Consider the following 17,622-nt stretch of genomic DNA (forward strand, 5'->3'; position numbering starts at 1 on the left):
GATGTGGATAACTTGGAGGAAAAGTGGCCTCTAAGGAAAAAAGGCACATTCCACCTGGAGTGAGAAGCACCCCGGCTCTCTGACCTTGCAAACCGATTGCATCTTCCATGGACCTACTCCCGTTTGCTCCCCCGGCCCCGCACACTCTACCCAGGCCAAGCGGTGGGCCGCGTTCCGCCAGATTCCGCCGCCACTCCACGCCCGCAGCCCTAGCACAGGCCGGCTCCAGCCAGTGGTCGGCCACGTGCACACGGATCCTCCTTTCGGCCCTTCACGGGTACGGGAGCCTCCAAGATTGCAGTGGTAACTGTGGGGTCCAGATTTCTGTTGTCCCGCACCCAGCCGAAGTGTTCGGACAACGAGGGCGGGAGCTAACCGCTCAGTCCCTCCCTAGAGGGGGCAGCGCGACTGTGGGCTGCGGGCGCCGCCTCTGCTGCATCCGTGGCTGCGCGCTCCGCGCAGCTCAGCCCCTCCAGGAACCGGAGTCCGCGCCCGCCGCGCTGCCGTCTTCTGCTGCGCTGCCTCTCGGTGGGCAGCTAGGCGCGCGTTCGATTTTTCTACCCCGATCATTCATCCGACCGATTTCCGGGTGTGAAGATTTCGCCTCGGTCCGTACGAGCATCTCGGCCTCTCTTCCCCTGCCTTCTCAATCCCCCCACCCTGCCGGCGCGCGCGCGCTCGCGCTCGTGCACACACACACACACACACACACACACACACACACACACACACACTTCCACTTGTAAGCGCGCGTGCGCCGCCCGCGCGCGCAGAGCCGGGGAGTCTCCAGTGCCCCTCAGCAGATTCTACTCTCTCGGGCGTCGCTACTCACACAGGCTTCCAGCCGCCAAGGGGTGTCCTCTATCTGCTGTGGAGGAGGCGGAGAAAACCGCAGCTGCAGCCTGGGGCAGCTCCGTGTTCGGGACGGAGTCCGGGAGAAGCGGAGAAGGAGGACGCCGAGACAAGGAAGAGCCGCACCCGGCGCCCAGCTCTGCGCGGCGGGCTGCCTCAGCTCCTAGTATCGCGGCCCCAGGTAAGCAGCTCCGGGCCCCGCGCATCCCTGGGGCGTCCGGGCTTGTAGCCGGGGTTCCCCAGCCTGGTCTCCGCCACGGCATCGGGGCAGAGGCTTGGAGGGGACTGGGCTGGGGCGGGATGTGAGCAGGTAGGGGTGGGGAGAGGTGGATGGAGCCAGAGGTGAGGATGGTACTATGGGTGCTTGGAAGCGTGGGGGCTTCGGCGCAACCCCCTTCGCCCTGTCACTTTTACGAGCCCAGCGGTGTCTGGCGCTCCAGACAGCTGTTCGCAGCGCTCCCCGCGGCCGGCAGCCAGCGTTGGCTACAAGCTCCGCACCCGCCGCGCGCCTCCTCTGCCCTGCACCTTGGACAGCGCACCCCGCCTCCTCTGGTCCCCTGAACCACACTCTGGACCGCATCCTGCTCCTGCAATCCTCCCGCTGCCCTCTTCTTCCCAGATTGTTACCCTCCCGCCCTGTGTCCCTTGCCCTTTCTTCCTTGGCAGGCTCTGCGCTGGTGCTTGTCGGAAACTTTCCTCCCTGCTTAGTCTGCTCTAGGTACTATTGTTGTTATTTGTGACTGTCTACTTAACGCGGGAGAACTCAGACACCTTGGACGGGTCTTCCTTGGTGGGAGAACGTCCTGCCCGGCCAAGCCCGAGGCAAAAGAGGCACTGGGCAGCTGGATTTGGAAGCTGCCAGCGTGCAGAGCCCGCTCCTCTTGGACTCCCCAGCTCCCGAGACTCCACACGTGCGTGCCTCCCACGGACTCGCCCCTCCCTGACCACCCGGGTTCTCTCCCGGCACGGCCACCGCCACCCCATAGGTTGGACACCGGGGCTCTCAGGCCTGATTGGCTGAAGGCGTAGCCCCGCCTCCTTTCCAGAGGGGGGTGGTGGTTCTGGAGTGTTGTGGTTGTCATTCTGCTGCGGCGTGTACTTGGGGGAAGTGGGGTCTACAGGTATCGAATCCCCTGCTGGATGGGATCCCCGCGTCCCATTGTGTACAGTTATTCACCCACCCTTTTTCCTCCAAATACACTACTGTGTTTTCTCCTTTTCTCTCTCTCAGCCGTTTGCTGCTGTAACATTAAAAAGTAGTCTTGCAACCCTATTTTTATTAACATTATATTTGTTCGGTGGTAGCGATTTTAAAAACAGGTTTAGAAGAATGAAGGAAACGCGTATGGTGGGGATCGTGGCAGACTGGGTTGCAGATTTGATCCAGCAGTCTGGACAAAATAATGGGTGCTTAAGGGATTTGAAGAGGGTTGAAAAAGTGAGAAAGACATTTTTTTTTTTTTTGGCGGGGAGGAGAGAGGTTGGTGAACGAGCTTGGGAAGCTGAGGGAGAAGGACGTGGGTCTTCTGTGGAGTGAGATGTGAAAAAGAAATGCAGACGGGCGCTCCCGAGAGGTGGAGGTGGCTTTTGAAGAGGGCTCTGCCTGGGAAAGAGGTATTATGGGAGTGTTGTATTTAGGTCGTTACTAACAGACTTTGTTTCTGTTTTGCCCTTATGATAGGAGACTTTATAGTAATAATGTCAATCCATTTAGTGGATTGGATGACAAACTTATTCCAGTTTCTTGTAATATATAGATCTGCTACTGGTAATGAATTTCACAAAGTGAATTTCAAAGGCTCCTCTAGGGGGATGCGCTAAAATAGTTAAGTTAGAGCGCTTTTGAAATATTGTGAAGGAAGATGGGTGAGCATTGCATAAAATTCAAAGATTGTTCTGGTATATTTAGGGCCCTTGCAGAAGTAATATGTAGGCATAAATGATACTGATTTCCTTTCAAAGCATGATTGCCTCTCGCATTTTGAAGCTTTAATTCCTTCAGGCTGTTTTGATGTTGTGTCTGTACATGTAGGAATATTGTAATTCCTATTTTTGAAGGCTTGTTACAAAACAAAAAGCAACTGATGCAAGTTAATGTTGACAACTTTATATTGAGTACACTGGGTTATTTTATTTGTAAGCTAGTGAAATATGCAAGAGTAACATAGCATGACTGTTATTCCCCCAGGAACCCACATCAAAATGAAGTGGGGATCACATGACGCTATTCCAGGGAGAATAATTCAACTATTTAAAAAAAATGAATGTATTTTAAATTTGGGTGTAAACAACAACCAAATTTTCCCATTTGAAGTATTATCTTTGTACGCAGTGGTACACATGACATTAAGCAAGGCAGCAAATTAAATATATTAGATGATTCCAAAGTAGGTAGTAAAGGCTTGCCATTTATTATTTTTATGTAAGTAGACAGAATTGCTTTTCTGACTGGAGAACTTTGTATTCAAAACAGAATTTGATACATCTAGCCAAACAAATTATTGTTATTGTCAAGAGTATAATTCTTACTGTGTTTGTATATCTCTAAGTCACACCTTCATTTTTCCTCAGGGATTCAGATTCTAGTTGTTGGCCTATTAAATTTGATGATCTTGGAGGTAGGTAGGAGAAGAATGTATATGTTTGCACATATACATATATACAAATGTAAGTATATGTATCAGCACACAGCTATATATTTATATACATGGGGCACATTCAGTGTATTTGTTTATATGTATGTTGTCATCCTTAGAAAATTTTCTGATGTCTTCTTGTCCAAAAGGTGGCCCTGTTTTAAAGTGTAGAAAGCATTATCAACAGTAGAATTGTCCAATAGATCATGGAAACAGACAATAGTATTTTGTTGCTTGGCAACCACATACTGTGAATGAAAAACAAAGCAGTGACAGCTGCTTCCACATCCTGATACTTGTATTGTAGCTGAAGCTTTGCAACCCTCAGATGAAGCAAATTTGTGGAGTTTCATTTGAGCAAGGTGAAACTGCTTCTTTTGGGGATATTTTTTAAAAGAATATTTAAACATTTTATTATGATAAGACATATTATTATTGTGGGTTGAAATTAAGCATCTGATTTCAGTGGCCTTATGAAACCTAGTGTGTAAACCAAATAATGGAGGATTGGGAGGAGTGCCTAGTCCCTTCTTATTCTTCCCTCTACAGTCAACGAGCACATTTTCTGCTGCCCTAGGTGTTCTTAGGATTTTACAAAAACTTTTGAGTTCTCCATGATACCTAAATAGATGGCTGGATTTTAACTGCTAGGAGGGAATTAGAGATTGATGTTCTGGCCTAACCCTTTAATTTTAAAGGGCACCGAGGTGCAGTGAAGTGATGCGAGTAGACTCTGGTGACAAAGCCATCTCCAGGATGTCTTCCCTTTATTTCCTCTTCTGACTTACTCTTTTTTGTTCTTTATTTACATAAAATTTGTACCTGAGATACACTTAGAAAATACAGTAATATTTTGGGGTGAAAATCCTGATTTGTCACTATACTAGATTATAGTTTTAGATACATTGTGTACTGTGTATTCTTCCTTTGATCTCTGAAAGTCCTATGACTCTCACCTCTTTCTCCAAAGTGAACAAGCCCAGTCCCTTGCCTTTGTAATTGTTTACAGCTTTGGATAGTCTTTAATGATCTATTATTCTCTATGTGAATTTTAAACATGGATGAGATTGAAGATTATATTGGCCAGCCTGTAAATCTGCAGGAGTTTAAACATTACAGTTTATTAGTCACTCATTCCAGTCTTTTGTCTGCAGCATGATAGACATAGTGTTGGTGTAGTAATCTGGACTTTAATATATGTGAGACATACTGTGTCACTGCATAATATTCCTTTGTCTTTTATCAAAGCTGTCTTGCTAAAATTGTTACCTGAAGCCTGTTTGTGGAGGACAAGTCACCTGTGAGAGATGGTAGTAGTGCAGATTGTTTCTTAACTCAAAAATGATAATAAATAGATTATTGGGGGACAAACTTGGATCACATTTACATTTTTGAGCGTTTCTTGTAAACTAATAAAGTGCATTGCATGGGTGATATGTTTTGAGGTTCTTTATGCTATTTTGAAGAATCTGTATTCCTTTGTTTATTACTTATGATGAAGGTAGGCATTTAATACGATACCTTAAGTAGAAAATTTTAGTCTGGACTGGTTGAAGAAACAATGGAGTGACTGTATTAAGTGTAATTGAAGAGCCATTTTCACCAGAAAACATGCACTTTAGCATATTTTGGGGGGGGATAAACTGATTTACAGCATATTTAACCTAGTTTTAGAAGTCTGCTATTAACTTCTTCTAGCTAGAAGGATTTTTAAGCATAATAATAATTTGGTGGATTTCAAGTGAACTTCACTAACTTTTTAAAAAACCTTTTTCCACAGTCTTGTTATAGCTTGTCCAGGACAAGTACTTCTTTTGGGTTAATATGAATTTTAAGATCACTGTTATTATTATTTATAATTCCTGAACCATTTCACTTTGTGTTATGTTAAACATGCTGCAGTTCACACATTTAGTTTAATCTGCTGGAATCTTGAAATTTAATGAACTTCCCTCTGCTATGTTTATGTACAAGGTAATGTGTGTATGTATGTATGCAAATGCATATACAGTAGTTACATTTTTTCCTTTTTATTGTTTTCATCCTTATGATAGAACACTAAAGGACTTGGTTTGTGTTGTTTTTAATATAGTAAAGAGAAGCTGTAAACAAGAGATATTTACATTTTCAATTTTCTTATGTCAGTTTCTGCTATTACAGCCTATAAACTCTCACCCACACAAATAGGATGATTACTAAAGACAAGGAAACAAATAAATATACATCTAAGCTTCATCCCATCTGCTACTCTCCAGGTTAGTCAAGAAAGGATATTCTTGACTAACAACATCAGTTTCGGTTTCTACCTACAATAGGAAAACATGGCACGTGGTAGAAATTCAGTATGTATTTTGTGGAATATGCACTTGTTTTCCTTTTTTTTAATGTTGCATATATTTCAATTTGCATCTATATGAATGATAAAAGTTGAGAAAATGGAGAAGAAATTAGTTTTTTAATTGTTTCTGACACTGTATTAGAAAGTAGAAATAACTACTTTAACCAGTGATATTTTGGAATGTATTTATTGTTAGTACAGAGAGTTATACTAGGGGTATTGATTTTTCACAAATACAGCCATCCTGAGTCCAGACTAGCTCTTTAATAGCCCACAGCAGCATAACAAAGGTTATGGCAGCTTGTCCGAAGGAATACTTTATTTAGTTGGAGCTGGAGAGTGAAGTTTGCTAGCCCTAATGTTATTATCCAGACTGGAATGTGGCCAAGGTGCTGTGCTTAACATCCCAAACGCTGGGAGAAAAGCCACATTGAGCTCTTTAGTCACTTACACATGGCTAGACCTCTCTTTTGTCTAATTTGCAAGAGAGCACCTTTGTAGCTTGAAAACTGCACAAGCTATAGTGCACTTAAGGGATAGAGCCCAGTGTGACCATCTGGCTCCCACACACCACATTTCTGGTCATTGGAAGAAGTCGTAATCCCAAGAGCCTCAGGGCCACTGAGATAAGACTTTCTTCTTTATCCAGCTCCCTCTTTGTGAAGTAGGTGGAAAGTGTAGTGTCTCTGTGGAAAATCCTGGCAGAATCACAAAGTAGGAAAAGTCTAACAAGCTTCTAATTCCTCCTGAAAAATCCTTCACCTTTCTACAACTTTCTAGGTGTTTCTTTCCTTTGTAGGACTTAATTCACAGTTGCTTATTAGCAAATCTTTGTTAATGTCATGCTGAAGAAGGCTACAGGATTTTTCTGGAGGAATTTTTGAGTGTCTGGCATATAGTAGGTGTTTGATATGTATTTGTTTAGTTCCACTAGTGGAATTATACCTACTATTTTGGTAAATATGGGAGACAGTTTTGTTCAAGAAACCTTCTTAGATAATATTATACCATTATGTTTTAGGATTCTTTCTTTAACAGACATCTGTTGAGCATTTACTATATGAATGGTACAGTATTTGGCCCTAGGGATCATAAAAATTCTTAAGTCACAGTTTGTGCTCGTGGAAGAGCGTCTATGCTACTTGCATGGAAGTACATACATTCAGTGCGGTTTAAAAGTGACTATATAGAGGTGTCAATAGTCTGGAGGCAGGGCATAGAGGACCTAATAAAGACCACCAAAGATTTTTTACTTAATGTTATTGGTCAGTGTTTTACAACCTACTATTCAAAGGAATCTCATGAAATGCTTGCTCTAGTATTGATTCCTGGGTCCTACCCCAGACTCACTGAATTAAAATTTTCAGGGATGTGGGGTGGAGCAGACATGGTCAACTTCGTGCTCATAAGCCAAGATGCTCACTGCTCTAGTACATGTTTGCTGTTTTCCACCTGAGGGCTTTCTCTCTCATGTGGGACAGCTTTGTAGGGTGGCAAAGCTAATGGCCTCAAGAATGGACCTCAGCCAATGACAGGAGAGAGCTGGATGGTAATATACTGGAATTCTGGACCCTTAGGTGCAATAAATGATGCATATTGTACACTGTGTCCTAGAGTTCCCCAGTGAGACTGAGCTTCAGTTGTCCATGCTGGCTGTCTGCTAGATAAACCTGTACCTTATTGGCTGTCTCCATCCCTCTACCTGAACTTCCTGGGATTCCCCTGCTGCAAAAAAAAAAATAATAACTTGCATTTAAATACTGCCTCAAGGTCTGTTTTTGGAAGAACCCAACATATAATACTGAAGAATCTGCTTTATTTTATTTTTTGTTAATGCCCTCCCCACCCCTGATATTTGCTGTATAATGAGGCAGATTTGGGAGACCGAGCCTTAGGCGATAAAGAGCTACTGAAGGATTAAGATGAGGGCACTACTGCTTTTTGATTTGCAGCAGATGGAGGGAGAGCTTGGGGCATAGAGATGAGCTAAGAAGTGCCCAGAAAAGCAATAGTGAGCACCTAAGCGGAAGTAGTAACTATGGGGATGAAGATAGGGAAAGGGTGCAATGTGGATTTTGATGGAAAGCTGTCTGGAAAAGTCAGCATAGTATGGAGGCCTGTGGTGTGTAGTCACTTAGCTCACTGCCATTCCAAAAACAAGATTTTCATATTCTATCCTATACCATTGCCCTGTCCATTGGGCTTGGCACCCCTTGAAGGGCTGAGAATTCTCTCTTTTGCTTATAATTGTGATCAAACTTTCTAGATTTAAGTAATATAATTCTGGACATAAGTAAGAGAATACAGATAAAAAAATATAAATAATTCTCAGATCACTAAAAAAAGAAAGATATATTTTATAGGAAAGATTTGTGGAGTTATAGAAAAGGGAAGTTGGAGAGGTACCTGTGACATGTGTTTATTTTGTGATGAACAGTGATTTTCCCCCCCATACTTTGGCTAAGGGTACACAAGATCTTCTTCACCCACCATCAGTTTCTGGAAGACCCAGCATGCACTTATAGCTATTGTTTTTCCTGCTTCTCTGACATCCTGTATTTTAGCTAAGTGAATGAGTCGTAGCTGTGGGTGGAGCTGATTCTTTGCTCTTGTTCTGTCAAAATGCCAGGCTTCCGACTCCAGTTTCTCCTGCCCCATCTTAGGTCACCAATTTCCAAAGGAGATCAAAGGATACAGGAGGTAGGAGGAGGAATCATAAATCCATAAAGAGAACCATTTTGAATTAAATGCTTAATTACAAAATGAGCCCGTTTAAGCTTGTTAGATGATAGGAAATAAGATCAGGCAGCCTTCTAATTGTCTCATGTATGAATACTAATATTCTGGCTCTGTCTGTAGTTAGAAAGACAAAGACTGAATAATGAAACTGGAGCACACTGAATAATTCTGAAAAAGTAGGGTGGAGGGCTTGACTAGATGAAAGGAGGTGAAGGCATTAGCCAAAGAACATGTATGCATGACCCATAGACACAGACGACAGTGTGGGGATGGCCAGAGGGGAGGGAGGAGTAAAGGCTGGGGCAGGGAAGCAGGCAAGGGTGGGGAATGGTGACATTTGTAACAGTGTCAACAATAAAAATAAAGTAAAAAAATATGAGCCAATGACAAAGATGAGACCAAATTATGATAAATTGTTGAGTGGGTCAGCAAAGAGATTACGGGTCTGCTTAACAGAAAGGACAGAGTTGTGACACTAGAAATCCTGAACACGTGAGTGTGACGAGGCTGGAGACACTGGGTGTGTAACACAGCAGAAAAGCAGAAGCCTTATTAATTTAGCATGTTATGCAAATTTATAATTGTTTAAATTAAACTGTTTATTTGCAGGTCATTTGAGGTTCATACGCAGTTATAGAAAATAATACAGAGATCCTGTGCACCCTTTGCTCCCCAGTGGTAACATCTTGCAAACCCATCTAGTACAATATCACAACTAGGATGTGATTGATAGAATCCACCAATCCTGTTCAGATTTCCCCAGTTTTACTGCTACTCATTTGGGTGTGTTGTGTTTGCACATGTGCATGTGTGTATTTTTTGTATCTAATACTTATGATATTTTTATTTTGAAGGAGCCTTTTTCATTCTAGAAATTTGAAAATAAAATTTAGTTGTTTAGACTAGTCCTGGCTTAACTGTAAATGAAGAAAGGTGCTATGGAATAAATTCCTCAACCGTGTTCTAAGTCTGTGATTTTGCATAGCAGTATCTGCTGCCACCTGAATGTGGCAGGAATGTCAGTGGGTCATTTGGCTAGGTATAGCTTTTACTTTATTTATACCTTGGTTACCATTATATGGCAATAAGAAAACCTTTTAAAAGCATGACTGTTGTAAAAGAAACTTGCTTATTATAGCTGGTTGTTATTCCTCTTCCTTGTACCAGAATTTCTATCCTTCCCTTACATCATTCCTTGCCCTTGCTTCTTCCTCTCTGTGTTGCTTTCCCAGATTTCTGAGCCAGCTGGCTCCCATGTGAGAGGTACATGGGAGATAGCAGGGTGAAGGGCAAAGACAGGGTTTTGTTTTCTTCCAGCTTTGTGCAGCATCTCTGACAGTGGAATGTTTCTTGGGTCGCACCACTCACACTTCACAGACCTCTGGTTCTAGCTGCTCACAAGTGACCTTGGCCCATGGACTCCAGCAACACTACTGCCATGATAGTTTCTTTAGCAGTTTCTTTAGCTAGGGGAGGGAGCAGCTTCCTGCTCTTGTTTATCTCTGTATTACCTCAAGATTATGTATTAGCCTCTCTGCTCCTCTGTCACCTGAGTAACCAATTCTCTATATTAAATTTCTTCCATGAAAAAATACTTGAAGAGATTTCTGTTTTCCTTATTACACATTCCCCAGTTCTTCTAAGCGTGGCAGTGGTATAAATCTGATGAGTTTTTCCTCTTTTTACATTCTGGCTTCTGCCACTGCAAAAATCTTGGCTAGCTACATTCAGAGTAGAAAGTACCTTAGTATAAAGTAAGGTATAACTTCACCTCTTCTATCAGGAATCTGTCCTTTACTGACTTTTCATCCCTTCCTAATCTCTGGTTTTCCAAACATTAATTTCCATTCCAAACATTAATTATATTTGGCACTTTGGCAATTTCTCCTAGGGTCTTTGTTATTCTATACTTGAGCCCCTTCTGTATCTTATTCTACTTATCTTCTCTATCTTATTTTTTGCCACTAGTTCTTCCTGACCTCTTTGCCTGTCTAATATTCTTATGCCCATATTAACATGTCAGTCCCATGATTCACTCCTGAACGTACTTTGGTACACAAGTTGGACCTCTGACACTTAAGATTTGGTTTTGCTGACACTTCACTTTTGTGCATCAGGATGCTTTTTAGATACGTATTATCAGGCTTTTTTACACCTCCTATGGAAGTGTTACATGTGGTTCTGTAACAAAAACAATGTAAAAATGTTAGTAAGAATGTTTTTGAAAGACGGGAACAGTATTCAAGCATCATCTTCAAGGAAAAAGCACATTTAAAAGCCATGCCAGAGGAAGCAAAGCTGGGGCCAACATGGTGGCCATACAAACTGCCTTAAGGAAAGGGACACAGAAGAGAAAGTTAGTATCTTAGAGAAAGGGTCAGGGTAATGTAGTGACTGCTGTGGTTCCTCTGCCAGTGGAGAGCAGCCTTGTTGGTTGCTGCCATACTGGATCTGTAGTTGGCCACATTGGGCAGTGTCACATACCCTCTCTAGGCATTCCCCAGCCAAGCATAGAGAGCTGGGAATTGGAGCAGGGAGAAGGGTTTAGAGCTGTCTTGGACTAAGATGTTCAGAGGCATTATGAACAGTGTAATTGTTGGTGCCCCACACTCAGATGCCAGGAGCAGTACCATTGCAGCACACATGAAGATTTTTTTAAAATTAATGGCCATGCAAATCAGCACCAGGTCTATGGAATTGGGCCTGGGAAAATTCAGAGCTCAGCTAAAGAAGAATATAAATATTGAAAAATAGCCTGTGGCATGGGCTTTAAGTGTATTCAGGTCCTCATTTCTGCTCTTGCAGTGGGAACAGGGCTGGAGGCTGTTTGTGGGCTGGTGCACACAGTTCTGAACAGACAGAGCTCTTCAGAACCTGCCCGTAAGACCACTCTTTTGCCTCTGCTCTCCATAATGATTGGAAGTGGCAGGAGAATTGTGGATTAGACGGCCCTGAGTAAAAACTAACAATAGAAAAGAAAAGTGTATTTTAAATGGGTACACCTTTTGAAGGTAAGTAATAAGATACACTTCAGCCTCATGGATAAATTAGGGGTATACAAGTGCAAGATTAGAAGAGATAAATCACTTGCACTCTTAAAATCACTAAAGAACAGATTGTTTAGTAATAATCACTGATTATGCCTGCTCTTCTGTGAATTTTTCCTTGAATTACTTTATTCCTTTATCTCTTAGTATCGATTGAGTTCAGGTCCCTTTTCCCTGGTTGTACTCTGTGCTCTTCCCTTCAGGAAGGTTGTGCCTACATGAGAGTGTTTAAAAGTTTTATATGACACCTTGCTGAAGCCTGGTCTTTAACCCATTTCATTTGCATCTTTACGCAAGGGTATAGTCTATAATATTTATTTCCTTATTACTCAGTGGAAACAGAGACTATATTTTCTTGTGCAGTGGCACAAGGAGAAAGTTTCTAAGGGGAATTTCTTTGAGGCTATAGAAACTGATTTTGTCAAGAAACAAAGCAGGTGCTACAGAAGTTAGAGAAGTTGTTTCTGTGCACTAGTTGTTGCATTCTCTATCATGTTGAATTGTCCCTAAGTAGTTTCTTATTTTTCTCATCCAGTTGTTAAAAGAATAATGTTAACATATATTTTATTTTTAATTTTTAAGTATATTTTATTGATTATACAATTATGGTTGTCCCATTCCTCCCCTCCTTGTTCCCCTTCACCCTGCACTCCCATTCCCACTAGCATTCCCCCTTAATTCATGTCCATGGGTTGTGCATATAAGTTCTTTGTCTTCTCCCATGCTATTCTTAAGGTCCCCCTGTCTATTTTGTACCTATCATTTATGCTTCTCATTCCCTGTACCTTTCCCCCTATTCTCCCCTCTGAAAACCCTCCATGTGATCTCTATTTCTGCGAATGTGTTCCTGTTCTAGTTGTTTGCTTATTTTGTTTTTGTTTTTTAGGTTTGCTTGTTGATAGTTGTGAGTTTGTTGTCATTTTACTGTTCATATTTTTTGCTTCTTTTCCTTGGATAAGTCCCTTTAACATTTCATATAATAAGGGCTTGGTGATGATGAACTCCTTTAACTTGACCTTACCTGGGAAGCACTTTATCTGCCTTTCCATCGTAAAGGATAGCTTTGACAGATAGAGTGATCTTGGATGTAGGTCCTTGCCTTCCATGACTTCGAATACTTCTTTCCAGTCCCTTCTTGCCTGTAAGGTTTCTTTTAACAAATCAGCTGATAATCTTATGGGAACTCCGTTGTAGGTAATTGTCTCCTTTTTTCTTGCTGCTTCTAAGATTCTTTCCTTATTTTTAATCTTGGACAATGTAATTATGATGTGCCTTGGTTTGTGCTTCCTTGGGTCCAACTTCTTTGGGACTCTCTGAGCTTCCTGGATTTCCTGGAAGTCTCTTTCCTTTGCCAGATTGGGGAAATTCTCCTTCATTATGTTTTCAATTTGTTGCTCTTCCTCTTCCCCTTCTGGCAGCCCTATGATTTGGATGTTGTAACATTTAATGTTGTCCCAGGGGTTCCTAAACCTCTCCTCATATTTTTTTGAATTTTTGTTTCTTCATTCCATTCTGGCTGAATGTTTATTTCTTCCTTTTGCTCCAAATCATTTTTGAGTCCTGATTTTCTTTTCTTCACTCTTGGTTCCCTGTATATTTTTCTTTATTTCACTTTGTATAGATTTCACTTTTTTTCTCTATTTTGCTACCATACTCAATCATTTCTGTGAGCATCCTGATTACCAGTGTTTTGAACTCTGCATTTGAATAGGTTGGCTTTCTCTTCATTGTTTTGTTGTATTTTTTTCTGGAGCTTTGACCTGTTCTTTTGGGGGGCTATTTTTTTGTTTCAGCACACCTGTTACATAGTAAGGGCAGAGCCTTAGGTGTTCATCAGGGTGGGGCAACACACATTCCTACTTTGTGGCTCTGTATGTGGGGTAGGGGCCTGAGAGGGAACATTGCCACTTGCTTGGTAGGCTCTCTGCCAGTTTTCAGTCACTTCTCCTGCTATGCACAAGCAAATTGGGTGCTTCTTGTGCTGATTCTTGGGTGGGTGTGTGTGTGTACATTCTAGGACCTTGTGGGTCTCTCCAACTAACTCTCCTGTGAGGAAGGGTGTTTTTCCTGCTGCTGCAACCCTCACAGGTTTTTTCAGTCGGAGGTTTTGAGGCTTTATTTTTGCACAGTGGGACACTGGGTTGTGTGGTCTGTCTTGCTCCCCAGTTGTTCCTCTGGGTTAATCTGCACATAAATGTGTGACTGCTCGGTCTGCCAACCGCTGCCTCACCCAATCCAATAGCTGCCTCCTTGTCTGCCTTGGTCCTCCAGCCTCTGCCTTGCCACCAGTTTTCTTTGCCCCAGGTGCCAGTGTCTGTACCTCCTACCAGTCTGCATGAATGTTTCTTCTTTAACTCTTTGGATGTCAGACTTCTGTACAGTTCAATTTTCTGTCAGTTTTGGTTGTTTTTTGTTTTTAAATTGTTTTTGTCCTTCTTTTGATTGTACAAGGAGGCATAGTGTATCTACCTATACCTCCATCTTGGCCAGAAGTCTTTGTTAATACATGTTTTAAATATCACATAATATTGCAAGCTAGCTCAATACTACATTTGTAACAGAGATTTAATGTTCTCTTAGGGAGGCTTGCTACACATTTATTGAGCCAAAAGAATGGGTGTTTATTGTGCCATGTTCATGCTAGGGAATGCAGTAGTGAACAAAAGTGATCACTGTTCCTGTCCTCCTGTGATCCAGAGTTTACTGGAAAGGATATTAGGCAAAGTGAAAATAATTATAAAATTAGAACTCATGATAAGTAGTTGGAAAGACTAGGTTTCTCTGAAAGGGTATAATGAGGGTGAAGTGGTTAGGGGAGGCTTATATGAGAGAGTAATTCAGAAATTAAGACCTGAATAGGAGTTAGGTCCAGGTGGGAGTCCAGTGTGGAAAGCCCAGACCTGAGAAAGGGCTTGGCCATTGGAGCCACTGAAAGATGGACAGTGTGTCTGGAGTACAGGGAATGAGGTTGTTGAGGTGTAAGTTAGGACCTGATTATGCCAGACCTACTAGGCCATGCTGAGGATTTTGGGTTTTATTCTAAGTTTGATGGACAGCTATTGAAGGGTTTTTGTTTTGTTTTATTTTTCTTTTTTCAAACTGAGGTGAAATTCATGGAACATAAGTGAACAAATCAGAGACATTCACAATGTAGTGCAACCATCATCTTGAATCGATTCTAGAATATTTTCATCACCCCAAAAGGAAAACCTATACCCATTAAGCAGTCATTGAAGAATTTTAAAGGAGTGATGTGATGTGACTTTTAGTATGTAAGATCTTTCTTCAAGTTTCTGAGAACAGATTGGAGAGAATACAAGTGGAAATAAAACAGCCCACTTGGAAATTATGGTCACGTCCAAAAAGTGATAGTTGGTGGCTTCCTGGACAAGAGACAAATACAGTGACCACAGATAGGGAGAAGAGTAGAATTATCCAAGACAGTTATAAAGCAGGTTTGATTATTTATAAGTGAATTAATCACCTTGTAATTGTCCATATCACAGTTTCCCAAAGGTTGATCCATAACTTACTCAGATCTATCTAGCATGTTTGTTAAAAGTACAGCTACTTAAGTCTACTGAAAGATACTTATGCAGAATAACTGAGAAGGGACTCTGATGAATTATTATTGAAAATGAGGTTTGATAAGCATTCATTGTTATCCTTTTTGTTATTCTTATGTCCTTTAAGATCAAAGGCTACCCACATTCCATCAAAGTGGGATGAAATTAGAATGTGACACAGAATAGACAAAGGATAACCTAGTGCCTGCTTGTAATTTTGAGTGGGAGGGATGCTTTTTTGAGGATTCCTCTTTAATTTGATCCCAAAGGCAGATAATGTGATACGGACATTTTTATAGGTGGTGTTTATTATCAAATCTTTTCTTTTTTGGAGCATTGTGGCTCTCCCAGAATTAAATTGTGACTGACTGAGAACAATGGCATTTCATGAAATACAATGTGGGTATAGTGTAGAAATTTATTGTAAAAGAAGGAAAATTAACTTGTAAAACAAATTGTCCTAGTATTATTTGCAGTTACATTGTGTCTACAAGATTTGTATTACTTTAAAGAGATTTTAACTCCAATGAACTAATTTTACTTAGAAGCCACATTTTTTGAGACCTTATAGTCAGAAAATCCTATAAGCTGTAGTAAAAAGTCACCAATAAACAAATGACAAATTTTTGGCTTCTTTTTTAGTTGCATAATTGCATTTTTAATTTTTTCTTTTTACGAATGTTTTATTACATATGCTGTTACAGTTGTCCCAATATTCCCCCTTTGCTCCCTTCTGCCCAGCCTGCCTCCACCACTTGTTCTTGGGTCATGCATATGTGTTCTTCATCTAGTAGCTTCACCTTCTTTCAAACAGTCCCCACCCCCTCCTCCCCTCTTACAGCTGTCAGTTTGTTCCGTGACTCTATGCCTCTGGTTCTGTTTTGCTCATTAGTTTATTTTGTTCATTAGATTCCTCTTATAAGTGAGATTGTATAGTATTTGTCTTTCACCAACTGTATAATTACACTTTTAAATATTCAGTTTTAAGTGCAGTCATTGCTTGATAAATTTTGGTGATTTTGAAGTGTGTTTTCATTTTATTTTATTTTACTTTATTTAATTTCATCATTATTATTTTTTAATGTTTTATTGTTTTTGCCATTAAATTTGTCCCAAATTCCCCCCTCCCCTTTGCCTCTCCCAGCCCACCTCCCAGTTCCGAGTTTAATCTCCACACCATTGTCCTTGTCCATGGGTCTTTCCTAGATGTTCTTTGACTCATCCCTTTAACTTCTTTCACTTATTCCCCACCTCCTCCTCCCCTCTTACAACTGTCAGTCTTTTCCATGAATCTGTGCCTCTGGTTCTATTTTGCTTCTGTTTTCCATTTGCCTTTGGTAGAGTTTTCAAACTCAGTGCTACATTTTATAGTTGTCACTTTCAGCCAAAGTCTGCAACACTCAAATGTTTCTATCCTAATTGCGTACAGATCTTTCAAACAATCTCTGCTCCCCCTATAAATTTATGAGATATATTTGCTTAAGTTATAATTTTGTAATTGAAAGGGGTCACAGAGAATGTCTAGTTTTTAGCTTGCTTGTAACTGCTTATTACCTTTGGAAAGCTAGAGTGACTGGAATGAAGCTCTGCCACTGAGAAGCAGGGTTCCGTCCTTGGAGATTTATCCCCCTGTGAAAGTGTGTTTGATAACCAGTGGCAGGTAGGGTGCTCTACCCAACAGCATAGCACCCCAAACCAATGGCCATTCTGCAGCTTTGAGTGGCCTCAATGGCACCTATCCTTCCTGGAAGCAGCTGTATGTATTGCTCTCCCTGCACCATTGGCCCTCGCCCACTTTATTTTTCCCTTTTTGGAACAGGAAGTGCTCAGCTTTTGTAAGGTTTCATTTTGATCAGTATTGTTTCCACACTTCCAGAAAGGCACTTAGGCACCTCTGGCTGTGTTTCTTTTTCAGCATATACAAATTCAGATCTTAAAATGGTTTTATTGCTTCATTGTGGAATTTTATAATGAAATAATATTTTGAGTGCCTGGCTAGCTTCTTCGATTTTTTTCTGGAATGCATATGAGGCAAAGCTCCTTGTTTATTTTGCACTAAAGATAAACAGAATCAGTAAATAGCCAACTTAAAAAAAATCTTAGTCTTTCTGTCCCACAGAAATGCCATCCTATAAGAGCAATGCTATGGAAGAATACAAAAAGGAAAGTAAAATTAGTCATAAATACTAGAGATAATTGTTGTTGACATTTTAGTAAAATTCTTCCAGGCATATCTTTCTCTCTCTTTCTGTCTTTGTCTCACATGTACATACCATGTAAAAATAAAAGTCTAAATAAACGGGATTTTGTTATCTGTGCTATTCTACAATCTGCTGTTTTTTTAAAGAATACATGAAAATCATCTTTCCAAGTCAATAAATATATATTATCTTTTAATGATGTAATACTTTTATTTGAGGCTTTTTATTGCAAGTAACACAAGT

The 17,622-nt window shown here is 41.1% G+C and overlaps 1 protein-coding gene across 1 annotated transcript in view; it reads left to right on the forward strand.

Annotated features, from left to right (window-relative positions):
- Positions 1-762: 762 nt before the first annotated feature.
- The window catches only part of ENOX1 (ecto-NOX disulfide-thiol exchanger 1), a 700,008-nt gene continuing 683,148 nt past the window's right edge, over positions 763-17,622 (forward strand). Inside the window, exon 1 of the mRNA XM_053665398.1 lies at positions 763-1,033. The gene's annotated coding sequence lies outside the window, so the exon portion shown is untranslated. The remainder of the gene's footprint in view (positions 1,034-17,622) is intronic.

Source organism: Artibeus jamaicensis, unplaced genomic scaffold (assembly GCF_021234435.1).
Source record: "Artibeus jamaicensis isolate MK-2021 breed Jamaican fruit bat unplaced genomic scaffold, CSHL_Jam_final contig_414, whole genome shotgun sequence".
Classification (NCBI taxonomy): Eukaryota; Metazoa; Chordata; class Mammalia; order Chiroptera; family Phyllostomidae; genus Artibeus; species Artibeus jamaicensis.